This window comes from Polypterus senegalus, chromosome 2 (genome assembly GCF_016835505.1).
Source record: "Polypterus senegalus isolate Bchr_013 chromosome 2, ASM1683550v1, whole genome shotgun sequence".
NCBI classification, from domain to species: domain Eukaryota; kingdom Metazoa; phylum Chordata; class Cladistia; order Polypteriformes; family Polypteridae; genus Polypterus; species Polypterus senegalus.
In genome coordinates this window covers 53,763,622-53,782,628 of record NC_053155.1, presented here as the reverse complement: position 1 = coordinate 53,782,628, position 19,007 = coordinate 53,763,622, and the positions used below count along the sequence as shown (strand labels likewise).

Below are 19,007 nucleotides of genomic sequence, written 5' to 3'. Positions count from 1 at the left end.
GGATAGATCACATGAGAAGCCAAGCATAGATCACATTGCCAAATAGATTTAATAGGCAAAGTATGAGGTGAGCATTTTACAAGAGTACATACAGGGCCGATATTGGGCATTAAAGGCTGAGATACTGAGGTACAGTGGGTTCAGAAAGTTTTCATATGGTATTTCATTTTTTTATTTTTAGTAAACCTGCAAAAATATCTAAAATCTTGTTTTTGTTTCACTATTCTGGGGTATTGAGTGTTGCTTGATGTGGAGAAAATATTGATTTTAAATGATTATAGCACATGACTGCCACACAGCAAAATGGGAAAAAAGTGCTGGGGTCAGAATACATTTTGAATGCACTGTATTTAATTTAATTAAAGGGTGGTGGGAAAGCGGAGGAGTAATGAGATTTTACAGAATTTAAGGACCAAGTTGGATATATAAAAAGGAGTGACTAAGAAGAACTGAAATGTGTAAAGAACACAGGTATCCTAAATGTCTCTGAGTAAGGTGGTGCCTTGCTTGGATCACAGTGAAAAGAACATCAGATTACCTTCAATGCATAGAGCAAGACTATTAAAAGTTAAAAGGATGATTAAAGAGTTAAAAACTACCAGGGTGGACCCAAATCCAGCTGAATACTCAGTGTGTAAGAAATTACAGTGTAATATTTATAGTGTAATTAATAGTGTAATAGGCTATTATAATAGGCTATATATGCAGTCTCTTCGTGATTGCACCTCAGCCAGTTGCTGCACTCCCGGCACTGATCTCAAAACAGATTAGCTGTGGTGTTTTTCACTTGATTGCTTCAAGACGTGCCCAGACTTACAGTAAACAACATAAATCGCATTATTCAAACATGGTGCCAAACGCAAGGAGATGAAAAGGAGAAGGGTTTCAAACTATATGTTTCAAGCTACATCCACAGTTGCGAAGGTAAGATCGAGACATATTGTCTACTGTGAACTTACACGGGACAAATATGTGATTATATTAGGCTTCTTTAAAAAAAACAGAATTTGAATAACTAGTCATTAAACTTTATTTAGTGACAGGTGAATATGTATTTAATCTTAATACTGCAATGGCGGAGATGAGCCACCAAAAGAATGAGCTGACATTACATTATCAATAGCAGGAACGCCTTAAAAATGGCAACTCTGCACAGTCACACATGCTTTTTCCAATTAGCGTGGCAAAAGGCAAGCAATCCTTTTAAGGATAGTGAGCCATGTCAAAGAGCCATGAAAAGAGCAGAGAATCCATGCTTTATTTTAAGGGTCTCAATATATTTCCTCAGCTGGAGGATTTCTTCTCTGAGAGACATGTTTTCATCAAGCGCTAAGTCAACAACTGCTGGATCCGAAGCCAAAGCATAGTTGTGGGTCTTGATTATTTTATCATCCTCCATCAGTCGTTTATGCCTCTCTTAAACACCCAGCCTTGAAAGTGCCACTCAAACAACGCAGGAACCACTCCCTACTCCAACAGTCACCAACCACCCTGTCTCAAACCTGGGCTTTGGAAAATGCTCCTTTTTAAAATTCCAGCTACACACCTGGGTGTGGGGACTAACCGTAAAGCAAGGTCTCTGAATAGCCTCTCTGGATGACCATTTTAGATCAGATTTCCACGTCGGATGGAAACATATGAAAACTAAGTACCTTGTTGTACTTACTGGAAGCTCAATATATAGATAGGCACACAACAATGTTCAACTGCAGAGTTCTCTGTAGATGAAACTTAAAACTTCTTTTTCTCGGACATTCTTGCCACTAAACAAAAATAACAACTGCAGTATGAACAATGGAAGTGACTGAGCTGGCTGAGATTTCACTGGAAGTATGTCAGCATTTTAGTAAGGTGATTCAATTAGAATATATCAATGAAATTAATTTTTTTTTTTTCCTCTGGGCACTCAGTTTTACCATCCTCACCACAAAAATGTGCATTTTGGCTAACTGGAGATTCTAAATTAGCCTTGAATGTGTCAGATAGGCAGCATGTTGAGAGATTGTTCCTGCCCATTCCCCAATGTTGCCCTGATAGGACTGAGACTTTTATATTAATTATACACAATAGATTCAGAAAAATGTAACAAATACAGATTTTCTTTGGTTACGCATGTTCATTTGCTTTTCCCCAGAAACCTGTAAAAATGATGCATCATGGGTAAGGTAAAAATCAGTAACAAAGATTAAACATAATCAAGATTTGTTTCACAACATTAGTAGAATTAAAACAAAATATCATTTTTAGCATATCAATAAAAGTTATTAAAAAGGCAAAAAAGTAAATTTAAATATGAAGAATAGCCAACAAATCCTAGAATACAATTTGAAAGAAATAGCCTGAATGTTACATGACCACGTGCAGTTTACATTTAGGAGCCTACAAAGGATTAACTTAGCTATAGGTCTATTTGCTATGTTCATTTTAAGTAAAGGACTTCTTTCCAAGCAATGAAACACTAATCTACACCTCACATTTTTTGACCACTGTGATTGTGGAATAATTATAAGTTAAATGGTTTAGTTGCTGGCATTTGTGGTTGCCCATCAAGTGACAGGCCTTGCATCTTTTGATTTGCAGATTTTGAACTCACAAGGTCACTCAGTTATCAGCACAACCCACCCCAGGGCAAATTGGTATAAAACTTAATGAAATATAACACTGCAGAGATCTCAAGGGCACAAATCATGAAACGTCACCTCAGGTATTTTTCCTTATATTCCCAATTCCTAACAGAATTCTATAAGAGAATCCAATCTATGTTACTAATATTTTTCCTTGGATCACTGCATGTAGTCTTTGCACATTATTGATGTTTCAGTACAAATGTAATTGTAAAACTGCAAATGTATTAGTAGTAGTATTATCATGTGTAGAGCACTTTAAAATTCTTAATTGTTTATCCAAACAACATGCCACAGGTCTTCATTCTTTGGTGCTATACAGTTGTTAGGCTCAATGAATTTGTTGTTGAAATTATAAAGAAAACAAAAAAGGTTATAGGCATACAGTTTTTCTTTAAAAGTTAGTATTTTCAAAATGCATAACTTTAATCAAATTGTTGCTTGGATTATTGCATGGATAGCACTTTACTGCAAGATCCTGGATTCATATTCCAGCTTAGATGTGTGCCATAGCTGTATGCACGGATGTGGACAGTTAGTACAGTGTGCTACTAGGCTATAAGCTAAGATACAGCTAAAAAAAAGAAGCTGAATAAAGTTGGCATTCATTTCAACTTAAAGCTTTTCTGGTTTCACTGCTGTTGTTGTACTAATTTGGCACAATCTGTAGGAACTGAGCAGCAAAACTTTAATTAGTAAGCTAAAACAGAAGCAATGTTAATATACAATTATAACTTTGTCTGCTTTGTTTATATTTAACTTAACTGACCTGACAAGTTAATGCTACTTATTAACGTAATTCGCTACATTTAGGTTAAAATATAACCAGTAAAGAAGGTAAAATTCAATTGCAATCAGTCAGTCAGGCAGTCATTGTCCATCCCGCTATATCCTAACACAGGGTCACGAGGGACTGCTGGAGCCAATCCATGCCAACACAGGGCACAAGGCAGGAACAAATCCCGGGCAGGGTGCCAGCCCACCGCAGGGAAGTCAATTGCAGTTAGTCACAAAATTAAATAGAATGTCAAGTCATCGTCTGTGAGCTGAAGTGTAGACCCTGACAGTATGGATAAAAAGAAGCAAGATTAAAGTTTTGGCCTACCTTTGGCCTAAATCCACTAAAAAAATCCTGTAGCAGGACCAGAAATGAGCTGTTTATGCTCAAATACCTACCGGTTTTTCTAAATTAAATCAGGAAGCGTGGGCTAAAATTCCTCAACAGCAATATGAAAGACAAATTCATTTGGTTGCAGTCACTGTAGATGCAAATATTTAAATATTGAAGGGGCAATATCTTTTTCACTCAGTGCTAGCTGGTTTTAGGTAACGCTCATTCATGTACATTACATGTGTTACATTCTCTCAGGTACACTTTATCTAATATTTTTATATTCAGTTTCAAAATTTCCAATAACAGAAATTCAGGATGGTGAAAATACTTTATGTCACTGTATATACTGTATAGATAGTGATACTGTATATATTATTTCAGGTATTGTGCTTTTCTTAGTTAAGATTAAGCAAGACAGCTAATTAGAATGCTCTGAGGTCTCAGGATTTAAAGTGTAGTTTTAATTACCCCACCAGTTATTTTTCTCCCACACACCAAAAACATAAAGGTTAGCTGAGTCTGTCCTGCCTGTGTCATGAGTGTGACCTGGGATGGACTGGCTCCATATTCAGAGGCACTTACTGACTTGTACCAGATGCTGTTGGGGTCTGGCCCCAGTGGTCTTGAACAGGATTAAGCAAGTCTGAATAGTGGATGGACTGGTTTTTATATATTATCCCTCTAATAGTTAATAAGAGTATAGCAACATTTGAAAATAACATCCATACATTTCTCTTCCACGTTTAGGCTTGCGCATGCCAAATTATGACGAAGCGCGTATGGCAACGATTGTCCTACTTTATAAGTGTGGGGAGACGTCGGAACAGGCGGCTGTATATTTAGCGTGGCTGATGGCGTCGTCTGTCCACTGGTAATATGTCAGGTGTCATTTGTGTGGCGGATGAGCGATCGCGCAGGCTTTCGGCTTGGGAGACCTGCCGGCTGATTGTACAGTCTCAATCATTTCCCATGCCGCTTTGCAGGAGATGCACGAGCAGCGTGTTCGCATTTGCTCTTAATTTCTCCAGGATAACAAGTCTCCGAAGCGCGTGCTGGCGACCGTCAGTGTGACGCATGCACGTGAGCGAGTAAGTGAGGCTATTTAGAGGCTGCGCGTGTACTTGAGCAGGGCACAGATGTGCTTCAGCCAGTGTCACCTGAGAGAGTGGAGAAAGTATAAAAGCCAAAGTTATTAGCACAAAAGGGCGGTTAGTTTTATGCTTTGACAGAGACTGTGCCGATTGGTTTTCCTCAGAAAGCCGAGGAAAGGCTGTAAATTATCTCTTTGAGGCAGAACTTACACTTCGTTTTGAATGATGTAGGAGACAGTTGTTATTAGAATAAAGGGCTTCAGGAGAGGTTGGAATAGAAGAATTTGATTCTGTGGACAGGTGTGCTTTATACACATAACGAGATCAGGAGTATCTGTAATTGATTGATTGATTGTAATCTGTGTGCTACATGGGGCCACACCCAATTTGTGGGAGCCAGAATTCTGGCTGGGTTGTAGGGGATCAAGTACTTATTTCTCTCAATGCTATGCAATTCAATTTATAACTTTTATGTAATGTGTTTTTTCTGGATTTTTGGTTGATATTCTGTCTCTCTCCATTAAAATGAAACTACCATAAAAATTAGAGACTGTTCATTTCTTTGTAAGTGAGCGAACATACAGATTCAGCAGGGGATCAAATATTTATTTGGAGGAAAAGATCTCCTCCTTCAAAATATGCACATTTTGTTGCCTGAAATGAAGATACACAAAAATATTTCTCCAACTATATTTACTCAATTTAACTTATAACAACCAAGTGAAAATTATAATAGGGACAGTTAAAAAAAAAAAATACATAAAAAAACAGAATAACTAAGATATTTAAAGGATCACCGCATCCCCCCCAAAAGTGTCCATACTCTGTGCAACGACCTTTTGCTTTGACTAAAACAATGAGTCTGTTGGGATACTTGTCTACCAACTTTGCACATCTAGACTGTACAATATTTGCGCACTCTTCCTAACAGAAACTTCAAGCTCTGTTAAATTGAATGTTGACCGTTTGTGGTCATGGATTTTCAATAGGGTTTAAGTCTGTGGTCAACTAGGTCGCGCAAGGACATTCACCTTCTTCACCTTCAGCCCCTGTATGTTCAACTTTGCCATGTGTTTTGGGTCATGGTCATGTTAGAAGGTGAACGTACTTCCCATTGACAATATTCTACAGAGGGCAGCAGGTTTTCTTCAAGAATTTGATGGTATTTTGCCCCATCCATTTTTCCTTCCATCTTAACAAGTGCCCCAGGCCCTTCACAAAAGGATGCTACCACCGCCATGCTTTACTGTAGGTATGGTGTTCTTTGAATGGTAGGCTGTATTGGCCTTCCACCAGGCATACCGTTTGGCATTTAGGCCAAATAGTTAGGTTTTGGTCTCATATGACTATTTGGCCTCAGAATTTCAAAGTATGTTTTGATGTGGCCTTTCTTGAGGAGTGGCTTTTTTCTTGCAACTCTTCCATACAAGTCACATCTGTGGAGCATTTGTGATATTGTTGTTATGTGCACACAGTGACCACTCTTTGCCAAAAATTCCTGTAACTACTTCAAAATTGTCATAGGCCTCTTGGTAGCCTCTCTGACCAGTTTCCTCCTCGCTCTTCCATGCACTTTGGAGGGATGGCCTGATCCCGGGAAGGGTCCTAGTAATACCAAACACTTTTCACTTCTTGGTTATGGGCTTCTGTGTGATTTAAAATTTAGGTCAGAGTCAGTGGTTACACCTAAATTCATTATTTCCTTCTTGACTTTTAATGCTAACAGACTAAGTTTATTTCTAATACCGTAATTATTTCCATTTTTACCAATGACAAAGATTTCAGTTATTTCTTTATTTAAGAAAAATTAGAGGCTTCACATTATTTCTTTATTTTGTGTGCTTCTCCTTCAGAACAATTCTCAAAACAGCTTAATCCTATCCAGCTTTGGCAGGAGGCTGGAGTCTACAATAACAGCAATGGAATAGAGAGGAAACAGCCATTGGCAGGATATTAGTCCATATCAGGGCAAGGTCATACACATATTCACACTTGTTACAATTTGGAATCGCCAGTCATCCTAACCAGCAATCTTTTGGGGATGTGGGAGGAAAAACAGGAATACCTGCAGAAAAACCCGTAAAGGTACAAGGAAAACATGCAAACAACACGTTGACAACAATCAGGCACAGAATTCAAACCCAGGATACTGAATTCAAGACCTTGCAACCCATTGTGCTTCTGTGTGTGTTGTGAATCTAACTATACATGTATTTTATACACTGCATAATCTTGTAAGTCTGTGCTGTTATGATGGCCAGTCATTCATAAGTTCTCAAGTTGCATAGTTTCTGTTCAAATTTATTTAGTACTTTCGTCACCAAATTGTGCTGCGTAAAGTGTCTTGTGCTGATATTCACTCAATGAAATTGACCACTGTGCACTTTATTATTGTAGCTAAAGGCGATGTTACATTATGCGACTTCTAATTCTTGTGTATGTGTGACCTGGGGGATTTAGCCTGTGTCATGTGTTCCACATTGGGACTAATTGGGAGGCTGGACTTCTATTTTAAAAGGATCAGGCGGCAGTGTTTGGGGAAGTCGGAACCCTGGTTTGAACTTGGGGGATTTGTGTGTGGTACCCTGAGAATGAGTGCTATTTTCGGTCGCACCCAAGGAGTGCAGACAGCTGGATACGGGCAGCGGTGGCATTGCCTTAAATTGACAGGATCCAGGACAGATGGTACGATCAGCGTGAAGGAGAGAGACGTAGTGAGTGAGAGGAGATCGGGAAACCATCTAACTGGTGTATCCAATTGACTTCATGCTGTCCGGGTTTTGACTTTTAACTGGGGTGATTTAGTCTCTGATCTTAACTACTTGTGCTCAATTAGGTTGATTCAAGAGGACATCCCCTGTCTGGCACTGTGTGTGGGTCGTTTGAGGAGCTGATGGAGCACTGTGGGAAGCCGCCCCTTGAGATGAGCTCATGTGGAGTACCCTTGGTGGATGCAGTATTGAGCTGAATGAGTAAAGTTTGTGGAGCTTTTAACTTTCATGGTTTTACATGGATGCGAAGATAATCGACATAGGCAGGAACTCGTGAGCATCTGTGCAAGCCCCGCATTGGACTTTGATTTATTTATTTAGATGTTGGCGATTGTGTTTATATTTATTAAAAATTGTAATCTTTTGTTTACAAAGATTGTTTATATGGTGTGGTGGTTGCTCAAACCTGTATATAAAAGAACCTGTGCACAGCAGCTCTTTGGAGTTTAGCTAATTTGGGTCTCAGTTCCCTTCCCTTACTGGGTGGTGTAGTCGGTCAGTTATTTTTTGGGTATTGAGTGGGGATGGAGTTCAGGGGAGTTGGGCATTCAGGCACCCCCTGCCAGGGAAAGAATAATAGACAATATATAGTGCCCCCCTACATCCTTACATATGTCGGCCTTGCTAACTGTAATTGCTGATATCGTCCCAAGGCCATGCTAGTTTACTTGGCTGAAAATTGCTGGGCATGTCACAATCAAGACCTTTCAGCATTGTCGTGCTTGCCCCATTTTATGACAGCCAACAGCATACTGCCTGACAGAGCCGGCACTGTATGAATGTTTAACAGGTACACCAAGTTCAGCCACAATCTTGAACCTCTTTTTCTTTTCATTCTATCGTGGTACATAAAATACAAGACATCAGACAAGTGAGCTTCTCTTCTGTTTGAGAGGTCCAAAATACCTGTGTTCCTTATTCCTAATTGTTGTGTTAAATGCATTGTACTTCAGATAAGCATTCATTGGTTCCACTGTCATACACACAAAGCCCACATATGACTAAAGGCTAAATCAACCTATGGACTAGTTGGAATGAGTTTCATGTCACATTATGCGATTGGCTTCATGGGACTATGCCACCAACAGCCCCTGACTTGCTAAGATTATTTAAATGAAGACTATGACTGAAAATCACTTACAAATTAATCCAATGTGACATGGCCTTAAGGCACACTGCCTGCACAATATAAGGATATTCACTTCCATTTCTTCATACACATACACCATCATGTGCTATATGTTAAATATCTTCTTGGCTCTTGTTCTTTATTGTTATTTCTTTTTGTCACTGGTCAGTATGACAGATGCCACATTCAATGGACTGACTGCCTGAAACTGCTATTGTTTCTACTATGTATGACCTTAGATTTCTCTTTCATATATGATTTATCAAAAGTCAGTAGCTACATTTACTTCATTATTTATATGTGCCCTGTATTTAGTGGGACTGACTGGAAGATATTACAGGCAGGTGATTCAGAGTTCAGTCTGTGGCTTAGCTGCTAGGCCCAACTGGTGATTCCCCATGGCTAGGTAAAGTTAACCACTGCTAAATTAACAATTGAGAGGCTGATCACTTTTCTTGTAAAACTTAACAAAAGGCACCCAAAATGCTTTCCTCAGACCTCCTTTATTTATCAGACGGATCAAGTTAAACATGTGGCCAATTTTTAAAGCACGAAAAATGGAAATACCCAGGAAATGCAGTTCATAAATCTATATTCCAGCATCAGTTGAGGTTTATTACGACAGACTGACTGGTTCAAGACAACCAATTGAGATGTGTGTGCTGAGTGTTGGGTTACTTGATATTAGCCAAGCATTAAATATATGTAAACCCATTATTAAAGCGTAATTATCATCAGGGAAGTGTGAGTGGACATAATCCTACAGTCTAGGGTGGAGAGCAAGAGCCAAACTTGGACAGGATCACAAGCCACCTTCGTGTAGATGCCCACATTTGGTCAATTTTGTGCAGCCACTTAACTTGCATGTCTTTACGATGTACTGTGGGAGGACAACCAACAGTGATACAGAGAGACATGCAAACTCCATATAAACAATGCTTGAACTGGTTTTTGAACCTGGTACTGCACTGACATACATAATGTGCAAGTGTCATGTTTCAGCCAGGGTGTATTGCCTGGCATATGTTTATTTTCCTTTTCTGTGTTTTCTTTGTTCATTCTATTGTATTGTTTTCATGTGTTTAATATATTTTATTGTTTTTGTAACCATTTTTCTTTTTATTTAATGCTTGTTATTTATGTATGATGTGTTCTCCTGTGTCTGTTATGTTTAAGCATTTTGAGCATGTGAAAGATGCTATATAATTTTTTTTTACTATTATGAATATACATTTATAATAAATGTTTATGTATACAAATGTAATATTATTATTTTATGGGTGGAATCCCATATATATTTTAAAGCTTGGAGTGGATCCTTTAGCGGCTTATTAACTAACATTTAGAGAGTACTAGACTTGTGGTGACTGATTTTCTGGCTTCTTGCATTTTTTGCTTCTGTTTTATAGTTTTGGTTTAGGATTTCATATTGGGACTTGTTTACCTTCGATTGCCTTTTAGAAAATTCTTATTACCTATTTTTATGTTGCTTGTTTGAATTTTTGTTATCGTTTTGATTGCTAGAAATTAATTACCAGCATTTACTCTATGTTGATTTTATATTGAACTCTAAGCCAAAGGTTTTCATGGTTCCTCTTCCCAGTGGGGCATTTTTATACATTTTTTTGGTGGTTTCTTAGAACATTTACCATATTTTGAACTTTTAAAGCCAGGTGGCTTTTATATGAGCCTTTGTAAGCTGAAGGCTGCCTGTGTAGTTGGGAGGTCAGGCTGGATGGGGTGAGGTCTGAGGATGTCTGCCAACAACATGGTGTGGTTTAGCCTGTATAAACCTGTAAGACATTTTCTAAAGCCATTCTTCTCTCCCATAAATCCCGGCTTTGTACATCTTCTCATTTGTTCATTCAGCTTCCAGGAGATTTCTGCCTATTTCTCCATGAAGGTCCCTACATTCAAAGTAACAGCTGAAATTCATTTTTTAACATCTTTTGCCCCTTTGAACAATTGTCCTGTATTTCATCCATTGCCCTTTGTACTTTTAACCTTTGTTTGGTTGCCTTTTTAATGTGCTAAATGTTGACATATGGCCAATGTATCATTTATCTTGTATTTTAAACTTTTTTGCTCTGCAAAGCACCTTTATGAGGGTGTTTCAAATAAATGCTTATGCATACAATAAAGAGAAATTGTTTGAATTTCCTGCTTTCAAGAAATTTTGCCAGTGTCACAACCTAGCTAGTTGTGATATAATGGATTAATGTGGCTTAAATATTTCTATACTGTCTTGTTCAGTGTGACACTTCCTTTGGTAGTGTCATATGAACTGAGGCACTACTGGAACTGTTGTGAGGTGGTTCAACACTAAACTGACTGCAGTGTTTTTATAGGCTATCACTCTCAGATTTTGTGCACTTGACATGATGGAACAAGCCTTCTATAAAGTTGTATATGGCTGCGGCAACATGCCGAAGCACACCAGTCTGGCTGAAAAGAAAACAAATAAATTTTAGCTGCCATTGTACTATGGCATTTTGTTATTTAAAGGTGTCCTAGCATGATGACAAACCTACAGTAGTGTCATAAACTCCACTGTGTCAGTGGTAGAAGGCTTAAACTAGACATTTGGGGGCTGTCGTTGTTTTATTGGAGTTGTGTCCCGAGTCTCCTCTCCTTGTTACCTTCCATGTATTGTTTGAACGATAACATGTCCTTTTCTCTGTCACCTCAGTTGAATAGTTAAGCCGCTGAACTGTGCACTTTTGTTCCCTGGAAAATACTATATAAGGCTCTCTCTCTCTCTTTATCTCGGTACCCTTATCACCCCTCTCTTCTGGGGTATAGGCTTCCAACCAGAGTTTTACAGGCATCTCGATCCTGAACCAGACCATCCAACTGCTCCCAGGTGTACCCCATCCTCTTAGCATCTGTCTCCATGTCACCATGCCAAGAGTTTCTTAGCTGGCCTCTTTTCCTCTTTCCATGAGGGTTCCATATAATCGCTTGTCTGATGATGCTTCAGTAGAATCCTGTTTACCAAGGTTGTGGCCTGTCCACCTTCATTGTTGCTAGAGAATCTCTTCCTTCACTGGTTCTTGTTTTGTTTGCTGCCATACATCTTGGTTGCCAATGGTTTCAGGTCATTGTAAAATCCTTCTAAGACAAGTATCGATAAAGATCTGGATTTTCTTAGTGGCAGTAACAGTAGTCCTCCATGTCTTTGCTTTTTAGAGCAGGACTGACCCAACATTTGTTTAATGAAGAGCCTGGTGTTAATTGCAATTGGCTGGTCCCTTAAGCCCTAAACATTCCTTAGCTGAAGGACAGCTGCTCTTGCCTTGCCAGTCCTGACTCTGATTTCAGTGTCTGTCCCCCATGTTGGTCAAAAATGCTGCCAAGCTCTCCACCTCTTATAGCACTTTACCTTCCAGCATGATAGGGGTTGTGTAAAAAGCATTTACCTTGAAGACCTTGCTCTTCACTTTGTGGATATTGAATCAGAAGTGAGCTGATTTATCTGCATTGATATCAGTCTTTTCCTTCATCTGTTGGAGGGTTTGAGAAAGAAGGGCCAGGTCATCTGCAAAGTTTAGGTCATCTAGCTGTATCCATAGTGTCCAAAGGCTGCCATTCTGTACTGTGGATGTCATGACCCAGTCCGTCACCAGCAGGGACAAGCAGGGACAAAACAGCCCTGCCTCACTCTTCTCTGTATTTGGAAGGCATCCCTAAGTTGCTATCGGGATGCACAAAAGCATTATTCCTTTGAAGCTATCCTTCTTTAGGATCTTAATAAGGTAGCCCTTCTTCCATTCTAATGGCACATATTCTTCTTACAGATCTTGAAGAGTGGTAAGAGCATATCCACCGCGGTCTCCGTGTTGACCTTAAGTGCCTCCCCAGGAAACTGTCCTGCTGCCTTGCTTTTCTTCAGCTGCTTTATGGTTTTGCAGATCTCTTCAGCTGTCTGTTGTTGGCACACTACAGTCTATTGGCAGGTCACAGTCAGTTGGTAGGTTTTAACTTCAATTATGGGGTGCTGATTTATTCAGCAGTTCCTCAAACTGCTCTACCCATCTCCTCTTCTAACATTGTACTCCCCAGTGATTAACTTTCCATCTTTGTCCTTCACATGTCTCTTTGGATTGACATACTTTCCTGATAGCTTCTTGGTTGTTTTGTAGAAGTCCTTTATACTGTCATATCTGGTCACTTTTTCTTCTTCTGCAAGAACCACTATAGTACTTTTTGTCTATTTTTATGCTTCTATGCACTCTAAGATTGGCTTCTGAGTACTTGTCCTGGGCCTTTAATTTCATTGTTTGCATATGGCTATTTTTGACTGCTGCCTTCTTCCCTTTCCTCACCTGTATCTTCTTCTGGTCTCTGTTGAGACCCACACTTTTGCTATTTTTCTTGGGGTGCAGTACTACTTGGCATGTTGTGCCAAAGACTAGGTTGCTTGTGGCACACAGACCTACAAATCTCCCTCCATCATCCTTTATGTTTCCCAGACCTTCTTATATGCCCTGATATCTCTGTTAATTTTGGTATTGAAATCTCTGATAATGATGATGGTTTGTCTTATTGGATAGCTGTGTATGATGTGGCCTGCATTCGGCTCTTAAACTTTCCTTGCTGTACTCATTGCTATAATTTCTTGGAGCACAGTACTAGAGGATGATTATTTTTATCCTCTTCCTGGCTCTAAAAGAAGCATGCTGATCATAAGCCTCCCATTCTCTGTGCTGCCTTGGACAACATTAAGGCCACTCCCTGGGCCTCTCAGATTTACAGTCTGTTACTTCCGGCCATTAAATGTTAATGTTTTTAAAAGAAAATGCACAATGTCAAAGTAGTGGCTCATTCCTTTGGATTGAGATGTAATTATAAGTAACTAGCGACTGAGAGCCTAATCGAATTGGGCTACAAATTCCACGTTTGTGAAATCCACACGTGTCCACAAATCCATATGTGACAGATAGGGGGCTCTGTCATCCCCGTGATCCCTCAGATCAGATGCCAGACATTAGATAAAAGTCCAAATTATGAATTTCTTTATACTATACAGTGCACAAAGCACCCTCCACTCCACTATATTCATAAACAATAACAATAATCACACAATAATCAATCCTCCACTCTCCCAGACATGTTGTCACCCTGCCACCTGACTCAGCTCACCCGTCTGGGATCTCACACAGTCTCTTATAGACCTTGACCCAGAAGTGCTTCTGAACCCTCAGTCCATGTGACTTCCTAGCACTTCCAGGTCAGATCAAAACTCTTCTTTTTCATCCCGGAAGTACGTCATTTCCTCTGTCGCTGTGACTAAGACGTACTTCTGGGTTATAGGTAAAATAGAAGTCTCTGGGCCTCCCTGCAGCGTCTCCTGGCGGCCCCGACATTATCCAGCAAGGCTGTACAGGAAAACTCCAATGTCCATGATGCCCTGCTGGAATTCGGGACATTTCCATGTCGCAGGGAGGGCTACCTCTGGCGGCCTGGGAGTATTGGCCAGGATGAATGGCCGGCCATAGTCCACAAGTATTTGAAATGATTTTGTTAACATGGCACTGATTTGTGCTTAAAATAGACCTTTTCGACCTATGTAATAAAGAGCTTCCTGTTTAAACGGGGCTGCGAGAAGTGAACTTAGCTCTTCGCTGCACCTCATTTGATTTTTTCCGGCAAATAAATTTTCAAAACAAACCGTATTTTACGACTCTAATCAGAGTTGGAGTAATAATTATGTTGGCGTGGCCATTTTAGATCTGACATCAGCTAAAATTTAAACAATGACCGTTGTTAATACCCAGCCATCATTACTCAGTTTGCCAATAGATGTCAAAAGGACGTATGCCAAAACTGAAGTGTCCAAAGATAGATTTCGACTTACCAAGCAAATGGTGATACATTCTAAATTACTTATGGTTCCGGAGCTGTCGAAGGGTTAAAGTCAGACGACAATGTTAGTCCTGGAAAGTACGTACCCACCAAACCAATGTTCCTAAATCTGCTTGAACCAACACCGACTTACTATACTCAGGAATCCAGCGGCATCACTGAAGCATTCGAACATTCTTAACCAATCATGCAATACTGCATCCGCGTTTGCCACGTTATGTTCTAACTACAGAGGCAGAGTACCATTGCATGGTTCTAACTTGTATTGAGTCGAGGTATTGACGCAAACACCATACATACGGGGTATTGACGCAAACACCATACATACGGATAGTATCAAATTATATATAAGGATGTGCAGCCTTTTTTGCTCCAGTATGCTCACTCCAATGTTAGGTAGTGAAGGAATGAGAGATAGTTAGCTAATTAGAGACATAATGAAACAGTAGGAAAGTCAACAAGGGAGACAAACAGCTCTGGTTTATTACAGATATACTGAATGATCAATGGAGTTCCAGAATTGTAGCAAAATTGGTTAGAATGACTAACTATACTTTTAAATAACAAAAGTTCAAAATGTCCACAAAATTAAGATAGGAAAACCTTAAAATGTGAGGCCTGCATGCAAAGTTTTTTTTTATATTTAAAGATTTATTCAAAAGGAATTCAAAAATTAAACAAGAAAAGCAAGACAGGAACAAAAAGAGCAACTAATTCCATGAGAACACAAGCCAGAAACTGTACCTTAAATCAAAAACAAGGAACAGAAGCCAGGAAATTTAAACATCAAAAAGAAGTGCAAATTGAAAAAAAAAACAGGAATCAAAATCAGTGCCAAAGATAGTGTGAGAACAGCAGCTTCTGTATTTGTACTGCCCCCCTACTACAGAGTCAGGTGTCCCCTCCTCCTAGAGAGGGCAGATAACAAAAAAAACATTAATATATTACACAATAGATAAATAAATACTGTAATGGCATATTGCAAAAACAAAATACATCACAAAAAAGAAATGAAAACCATAATTAATAACATTCAAAATTAATTTAATAAACAAACAGACTATATACATGTGCTAGGTAGAGCAACAACTGTTCATGAACCATAACCATAGGTGGAGATTAAGAGGGGGCTGGGGAAGGCGTGCCCGGACCCCAACAGATGCACAACGTTGTTAAAATAAATGTCCAATAAAGGGTTGTTTTGGTCCTCAAAAGTTTTTTAGGGCCACAGCTAATTTAAATATGTTAACAATTAATTAATACAATAATTTTGTTCATCCTACCTAGTCTTTCTTAAATGTCACCTACTTTTAAAACAGAGAAATATTTCACATTAATTACAGATTAGTTTATTGTTTCAAATTTAGCCTGAAATAGGTCACTTCAATTTGTATGTTTTGTATGCAGTATTTTAGCAACTCCTTTCGGCAAAACAGATCCTTCAGGCAGTGTGTGCATGTGTGCATGTGCCTGTGTGCCTGTGTCTCCATGTCTTATGCTTGAATGTGCCACTTGTACAAACGGTGGTGTGGCTGACTGAGCAAACCTAAACCACAGGTCTTACACACTACTGGGACAAAATATTTGATAAGCTAAACTATCTCTCTGATGTAGTAAATGAAAAATTAAAACTGGTCCAACTTTCCATCAATCCATCCATTTTCTAAACCCACTTATGCATAACTGGGCTGCAGGGAAGCTGGAGCCTAACCCAGCAACTATTGGACACAAGACAGGAACAAATCCTGGAGAGGGTGCCAGTCCACTGCGGGGTGAAAACACATGCACACACATGCACCCATCGGGGTATCACCCATCCATTTAACTAGCATGTCTTTCGAAGCAGTTAACCCATTTCCAGAACACCAGCATGTTACACCATACATACATTTTGTAACTGGTTTAACAATAAGAAGGGCCTAAATGTCAAACTCCGTCCATGACCATACTATCATACAGCACTTTAATTAGTATCTCTAAAAAATGGAAATTTAAGGCTTGGCTTCATAGATTATGTCTTTGAGCTTTTCTGCCAGTCAGCTGATTCAATATATTGTATTTTCAGTTCTTATTTGTGTAGTCCAGACTCAAAGTGTGTGCTTAAAGGCTACCACTACAGTGCAATGACAGCATACTGCAAAACCTTCCATACATACATTAATATACAAACCATGTTGAACACACTGTAAAAAAATGTCAATTTTAGCTTGTGTAACAAAAACAAAACATAACAATTTACGCCAATTAATATTATTATTATGATATGACCAGTTAACAACACAGAAGAGGAACAAAAAGTCCTAGAAAAAAATTACCTTGAAGAGTACAGTCCAAGATTAATTATAACAGGCAAAGTCACTGTTTTGATGATGTAGGCCAACTGACTGCACTGTCCCTTCTGGACATTATACAATATCACATCCAACAGTAAAAAGAAAATCTCATTCACAATATTTCACATTCAGTTAGCAATGATTTAAAATGGTATTAAACCAGCATTAAGCTATATGGCAGTTTTCATTCATTCCATCCATTATCTGGTCCTTTTATCTAGTTCAGGATCACAGGGCTGCTCAGCAGCATTACTGTTCACTCATATTGGGCCAATTTCAAGTTACCAATTAACCCAAAACTTTGGAATCAAAATCCAGTTTAAACAAATGGAGCATCAATTATAAATACAAGATGGGAGACAGTGAGGATTTAGGGGTTAAAACTGTTACAAATAAATCGAGGAACATTATGCTCAGACTACATAATGCACTAATGAGAGTGCATCTGGTGTACTGTGCGCAGTTCTGATCACCATGCTTCAAGAAAGACATAACAGAACTTGAAGCTATACAGAGGAGTACAAGTGCATCCCAGAACTTAAAGGTTACGTTTGGTATTTTTAAAGTCAGTCTTACTTACTTGTATCTCTTCTTAGGGATCAGCCAAGAAGCAGGATTATTTACAAATTCAAAATATGGCATCATATGTGCATAAAATAACCTACCACTGTATAATAAATTGTATTGTGATATTTTTACGTGACTTTCATTATTGTCGATACTACTTAAATATTGTACATTTATAATGGATTTATTAGTCATAATGAGTGTGCTTAAGGGGCGGTACGGGGGCGCAGTGGTAGCCCTGCTGCCTCACAGTAAGGAGACCTGGGTTCGCTTCCTGGGTCCTTCCTGCATGGAGTTTGCATGTTCTCCCTCTGTCTCCGTGGGTTTCCTCCGGGTGCTCCGGTTTCCTCTCACAGTCCATAGCGATTCTAAATTGTCCCTAGTGTGTGCTTGGTGTGTGTGTATGCCCTGCGGTGGGCTGGCACCCTGCCTGGGGATTTGTTCATGCCTTGCACCCTGTGTTGGCTAGAATTGACTCCAGCAGACCCCTGTGACCCTGTGTTAGGATATAGTAGGTTGGAGAATGACTGACTGAGCATGATTAATAAGCTTTGTGTCATTAACTGTGTGTAATACAAGCCTGAGTCTTAGTTTAAACATTAAAAGGAGTCTTTTTTTAATAGCCTTTGTACCAGACTGTGAAAATCTAACCAAAACTGACACTTTTGACCCGTCAATTTGGCCTGTCTGGATTAAGGACTTAAGAATAACCTCAACGCAGAAGTGACATCTCCAATGCAACACCCTTAGCCAAAGCTCAAAAACCATGACAAGACCTTAAACCATTTTACATGTAGTTCATATTTTGATATAATACACCCCAAATGCTACAGCTGTGTTGCAGCATCTTGAAAGAATAGTAAAATAATTCTACATTCCTTTGAATATTAGTTTAAAGTCAGACCTGTACAGTCTCGGCAGTGTTTTTTGTCTTGGTAAAGTTCTATATTACTCTACTTTCCCCTTTTGTATTCTTTAATGTGTAGCCTTTGTCAGAATGCCTCAAATCCCATAGACTTACCACTGTTTATAAGGTATTGTACTTTATAACTTCTCCCCACCTTCCCTTCTACATGTTTAATCTCAGGCAATTACATAGAGTAAAAGACAAGCAGGAGTTTAGTTGCACATTCTAATAATGTATTATTGGTAATATTCATAAAATAATAACAATAAGCAAAGCACATTTGAATATTGGCAACCATACAACCTGATACTGTAAATGCTGATGTAGTTTCAGGCGGCACACAGACTTGCAGTTACTTTAATTGTCTCTAGTTAAGTCATCATTTTTGGTTAGCCTTCTTTGGGACAGGCCTGTCTCAATATGGCTGCTGAGCTGTGCTTCTCAGTGTGGTCTTCTTTTCAGTTCATGGTGTGTGAGATGCTCCTTCATCGTGATGGAGAGAGAGATGTGGAGGGTTAAAGCAACCAAATGTATGCATTATTTGTCTAAATCTTTACACCAATAGGGCATGGGGCTACAGAATGGCCTCTGATTCACAAGGCTTCA

At 39.1% G+C, this 19,007-nt stretch overlaps 1 protein-coding gene across 5 annotated transcripts in view; it reads left to right on the top strand.

Moving 5' to 3' along the window:
- nr1i2 (nuclear receptor subfamily 1, group I, member 2) overlaps positions 1–19,007 on the top strand; it is a 269,066-nt gene that overhangs the window by 65,983 nt on the left and 184,076 nt on the right. The gene's annotated exons all lie outside the window — the stretch shown is intronic.